Below are 5,843 nucleotides of genomic sequence, written 5' to 3'. Positions count from 1 at the left end.
CGCTGACTGGAGTCAGTTCCTGCATTGGGTGGAGTATGCACATAACGCTCATGTCTCATCTGCTACCGGTCTCTCCCCCTTTGAAATCTCTTTAGGATACCAGCCTCCGCTATTTCCTGCTGACGAGAAGGAAATCTCAGTCCGTTCAGTCCGGCACCACATCCGCCGGTGCCGCACCATCTGGAGCAACACTGTTGCCGCTCTGAACCGTTCCTCTGAACAGAACCGCCGATTTGCGGACCGGAGAAGACGTCCAGCTCCCACCTATTCACCAGGGCAGCAGGTTTGGCTTTCTACCAGAGACATACCTCTCAACTCCATGTCCAGAAAGTTGTCTCCTTGCTTCATTGGCCCATACAGGATCGAGTCTGTCATCAGTCCCTCTGCTGTCCGCCTGCATCTCCTTTCTTCTCTCCGTATCCATCCCACCTTCCACGTCTCTCAGATCAAACCCATCCTGACCAGTCCACTTTGCCCTCCTTCCGACTCCCCTCCTCCCCCCGTAACATTGATGGGCATCCTGCCTACACCGTCCACCGGACGTGGGTTCCGGGTTTGTTCATCCTGGACCCATCTCTCATTAGTGATTACCATTCTTCTCTTCCTTCCTGCTCTTTTGGACCGCCAGGTGGCGGTCGTTGAGGGGGGGTACTGTTGGGATCTGGAGGCTTTGTCCACTTTCTCCACCAGAGGGCGCACAAGATCTCTCCTGAGGGCATGAGCTGACTGCGACACCTGTTTCCCATCTGCTCATCAAGAGGCCCTACTTAAGGAGGAGGAGGCTGACACTTCCCCGCCAGAGTGTTTGCCAGTATTGGTACAGCCAAACCTGAGCCAGTTTCTCAGATCTGAAACCCTGATTTTGTGAACCAATCTGATCCTTTGTTCTTCTGCCTCACAGATCCTGACTTGTCTGGAAACCTGTCATCCTGGAGAAAATAATCTGTCTGGAATCTGCCGGCCTGCCCTCCGCTTCAGTCTCTGCCTCTCCACTCAGCCCTCTGCCTGACGACTAGCCTCTGGACCCACAAGGTTTCCCCCCTGCTGATCAGATTCCTCTCTGAGCAGGTATTTATCCCAGTCATCTGTAAATTGCAAATTTCCTGGATCCGCTCTAACTGCTCTGTCCTCCTCAGTGGCTTCCCTCCCGTCACCAGTCTGACGAACCAAGAACCTGTGCACCCATTTGCTTGTGAACTTTGTTTCAATAAACCATTTAACTTTTTCTCTGCTTCAAGAGTGATTTCTGCATGTGGGTTAGACGCCTCGACCCCAACATGACAGAACACTCTGGCCAACAAACTAGCCCCGCGGAATCACTCAAGAGGACCTTGGAGCAACAACATGTCCTCATTCAGAGCCAAGACTCTGCCCTCCGAGAGCTAAGTGAATGCCAAGCTATGGCTAACCGCATCCTGCATGAAATAACAGACTTTCTCCAAAGACCCAGCTCACAGACTGCTACACCTGCGGTTGAAGCCGTTCAGCTTCCGCTTCAGGATTCCAATCTCAGGTCAGAAATCCTCTCATCATTTCCTGAATTCCGCCCATCTCTCCCCGAGAGATTTTCTGGAGACCCAAGTAAGTTCAAAGGATTTTTGTTCCAGTGTTCGATAATTTTTAATCATTCACCACAGAGCTTTTCGCAAGATGGAAGAAAGATTTCTTTTATTTTGTCTCATCTGTCTGGTAAAGCCTTGGAGTGGGCGGAAGCTAAGTTCTCTTCCAAGATTGAGTTCGATTGTACTTATGATGAATTCATTAAGGAATTTAAGCAAGCTTTCAATCAAGATACAGATAAGACCACTGAATTCCGTGGGTTGCTAGAAATAAAGCAAGGGAACAGAACAGTGGCTGAATTTTCAATTGACTTCCGGATTAAAGCTGCCGCTTCCGGTTGGGGAGAAACGGCGCTTAAGAGCGCTTATTTTCACTCCCTAGATGAGTCAATTAAAGACGAGTTGGCAACTCTAGATGAACCAAATACTTTGGAGGATTTGATAAGACTGACTATCCGCTTAGATAACAGGCTGCGAGCCAGATCCGTAGGCAGATTCTAGAGCCGTATATTGCCAGTCACAACACTTCCTGAAAGGTCTATTGAAAGAGCTAATGAAGTCTCCTCTTCCACAGTGCCCTCAGAAGCCGAGCCCATGCAGATCGGTCACACCAGACTCTCTTCAGAAAAAAGACAAAGGAGATTCAAACAAAACCTCTGCCTGTACTGTGGAGAACCTGGACATTTTGTTTCAACCTGTCCCGCTAAGGTAAAAGCCGGGGTCCGCCAGAGGAAATGAGGAGTCTGGCAGACCATCTTCAAACTAAAAAATCTCCTCGACTTCTGTTACCTGCTACTCTGTTTTTTAAAGATCAGTCCCTCACTTTGTCGGCTATGATTGATTCAGGCTGTGAAAGAAATCTAATCGACTCAAGTTTGGTCAAACAGTTAAATCTTGAGACCGCTCCTTTGACTAAACCCCTGAGAGTCTCCACCTTAGATGGAAAACAACTACCTCAAATTACGCATATGACCAATCCTTTCGAGCTACTAATCTCCGGAAACCATAGGGAAATCATTTCTTTTTATGTTTTTCCATCTGCAAGCTCATCTATTGTTCTGGGTTTTGATTGGCTGCAACTCCACAACCCACATATTAACTGGTCTAAGAGACATGTGGAGTCCTGGTCAATCCCCTGTCATTGTTCCTGCCTCCGTTCCGCCGCCCCTCTGACTCAGTCGCCGGCAAACCGTCAGGAGGTTGACCCGCCCGATCTCTTTGCCATTCCTCTTGATTATCATGATTTGGCTCCAGTGTTCAGTAAGGCTAGAGCCCTTTCTCTCCCTCCGCACCATCCATATGACTGTGCCATCGATTTTCTCCCAGGGGCCCCACTCCCAAACAGTCGGCTTTATAACATCTCCAAACCTGAGAGGGAAACTATGGAGAAATATATCAATGAGTCTCTAGCCGCTGGAATAATCCGACCATCTTCTTCTCGACTCGGAGCCGGGTTTTTCTTCGTCAGCAAAAAAGACGGATCTCTGCGACCCTGTATTGATTACCGTGGGTTAAACCAAATAACAATCAAGAACAAATATCCGTTGCCTCTGTTAGCCTCAGCCTTGGAACCGGTTCAGGGGGTCACTGTGTTCACCAAGCTAGACCTGAGAAACTCTTACCACCTTCTTAGAATCCGTGAAGGGGACGAATGGAAAACAGCCTTCAAAACACCTCTGGGACATTTCGAGTACCTGGTAATGCCTTTTGGTCTGTCTAACGCCCCGGCTTGTTTCCAGGCTTTAGTGAACGACGTTTTGAGAGATTTTTTTAAACGTTTTTTTGTTTGTCTATTTAGATGACATCCTGATTTACTCCAAAACCATCTCCGAGCATCAGAAACATGTCTGTTTGGTCCTGCAAAGACTGTTGGAAAACAAATTATTTGTGAAGGCTGAAAATTGTGAGTTTCATCGCCCATCTGTCACTTTTCTAGGTTTTGTGCTCGAGGGCGGGCAGGTGAGGCCATCTGAGGATAAAATCAAGGCGGTTCTGGACTGGCCCACTCCTGAAAACAGGAAACAACTTCAAAGGTTTCTGGGATTCGCCAATTTTTATCGTAGGTTCATCAGAAACTACAGCCAAACAGCCCAACCACTAACTGCATTAACTTCAGCTAAAAGAACTTTTCACTGGTCCTCTGAGGCTGAAGCAGCCTTCAAGAAACTTAAAACTCTGTTTTCCAATGCACCCATCCTCATTCAACCGGACCCCTCCAAACAGTTCATTTTGGAGGTGGATGCATCTGACTCAGGGGTGGGGGCTGTTCTATCCCAAAGTTCTGATTCTGATCAGAGAACTCATCCGTGTGCATTTTTCTCCCACAGACTCACCCCTGCTGAACGTAATTACGACGTCGGTGACAGAGAACTCCTCGCCATAAAACTGGCCTTGGAAGAATGGCGGCATTGGCTGGAGGGCGCAGAGCATCCCATTTTGGGATGGACAGATCACAAAAATCTTTTGTACATTCAATCAGCCAAAAGATCTAATCCCGATTTAACCTGATCATCTCCTACCGGCCAGGCTCTAAAAACATTAAACCAGACGCTCTGTCCCGTCTTCACGCTCCTGATGAACCTGAAACTCCAGCTAGTATTTTACCGGCTAGCTGTACTATCACCACAGTCTCCTGGGAAATATCTGACCTGATTAAACAAGCTCAAACTTCTGAACCAGATCCCGGCACAGGTCCGCCTAACAAAACATACGTTCCCTCTTCAGTAAGGTCTAGATTGATTCATTGGATGCATTCCACCAAGTTATCAGCTCATCCTGGGGTCAGTAGAACCGTTGCCCTGATTTCCCGTCGGTTTTGGTGGCCTTCAATACACAAGGACATAAAGGAGTTCCTTCTAGCCTGTCCAGTTTGTGCCCGGAATAAACCATCTCATCTGCCTCCCTCCGGTCTCCTTCATCCCCTGCCTGTTCCCAAACACCCTTGGTCACATATCGCCATAGACTTTGTCACTGGATTACCGGCATCCAAGGGTATGACCACCATTTTCACAATCATCGATAGATTCTCCAAGGCCTGCCATCTCATCCCTCTGAGAAAACTTCCCACCGCTTTTCAGACAGCTCTTCTTCTAATAAAGCACGTCATCAGGTTACACAACATCCCACAGGAGATTCTGTCAGACAGAGGACCACAATTTAAAGCCCAGGTATGGAAACATTTTTGTTTTGCCCTTGAAGCCAAGATCTCATTAACCTCTGGTTACCATCCCCAGTCAAACGGTCAAATTGAACGTATGAACCAGGAGCTGGAGTCCACCCTCAGTTGCTTCACGTCCACCAACCCCGCTGACTGGAGTCAGTTCCTGCATTGGGTGGAGTATGCACATAACGCTCATGTCTCATCTGCTACCGGTCTCTCCCCCTTTGAAATCTCTTTAGGATACCAGCCTCCGCTATTTCCTGCTGACGAGAAGGAAATCTCAGTCCGTTCAGTCCGGCACCACATCCGCCGGTGCCGCACCATCTGGAGCAACACTGTTGCCGCTCTGAACCGTTCCTCTGAACAGAACCGCCGATTTGCGGACCGGAGAAGACGTCCAGCTCCCACCTATTCACCAGGGCAGCAGGTTTGGCTTTCTACCAGAGACATACCTCTCAACTCCATGTCCAGAAAGTTGTCTCCTTGCTTCATTGGCCCATACAGGATCGAGTCTGTCATCAGTCCCTCTGCTGTCCGCCTGCATCTCCTTTCTTCTCTCCGTATCCATCCCACCTTCCACGTCTCTCAGATCAAACCCATCCTGACCAGTCCACTTTGCCCTCCTTCCGACTCCCCTCCTCCCCCCGTAACATTGATGGGCATCCTGCCTACACCGTCCACCGGACGTGGGTTCCGGGTTTGTTCATCCTGGACCCATCTCTCATTAGTGATTACCATTCTTCTCTTCCTTCCTGCTCTTTTGGACCGCCAGGTGGCGGTCGTTGAGGGGGGGTACTGTTGGGATCTGGAGGCTTTGTCCACTTTCTCCACCAGAGGGCGCACAAGATCTCTCCTGAGGGCATGAGCTGACTGCGACACCTGTTTCCCATCTGCTCATCAAGAGGCCCTACTTAAGGAGGAGGAGGCTGACACTTCCCCGCCAGAGTGTTTGCCAGTATTGGTACAGCCAAACCTGAGCCAGTTTCTCTGATCTGAAACCCTGATTTTGTGAACCAATCTGATCCTTTGTTCTTCTGCCTCACAGATCCTGACTTGTCTGGAAACCTGTCATCCTGGAGAAAATAATCTGTCTGGAATCTGCCGGCCTGCCCTCCGCTTCAGTC

Source organism: Cyprinodon variegatus, unplaced genomic scaffold (genome assembly GCF_000732505.1).
Source record: "Cyprinodon variegatus isolate N-32 unplaced genomic scaffold, C_variegatus-1.0 Scaffold699, whole genome shotgun sequence".
In the NCBI taxonomy this organism is placed as follows: Eukaryota; Metazoa; Chordata; class Actinopteri; order Cyprinodontiformes; family Cyprinodontidae; genus Cyprinodon; species Cyprinodon variegatus.
The sequence above is the reverse complement of the archived record's forward strand: the minus strand, read 5'-3'. Positions refer to the sequence as shown.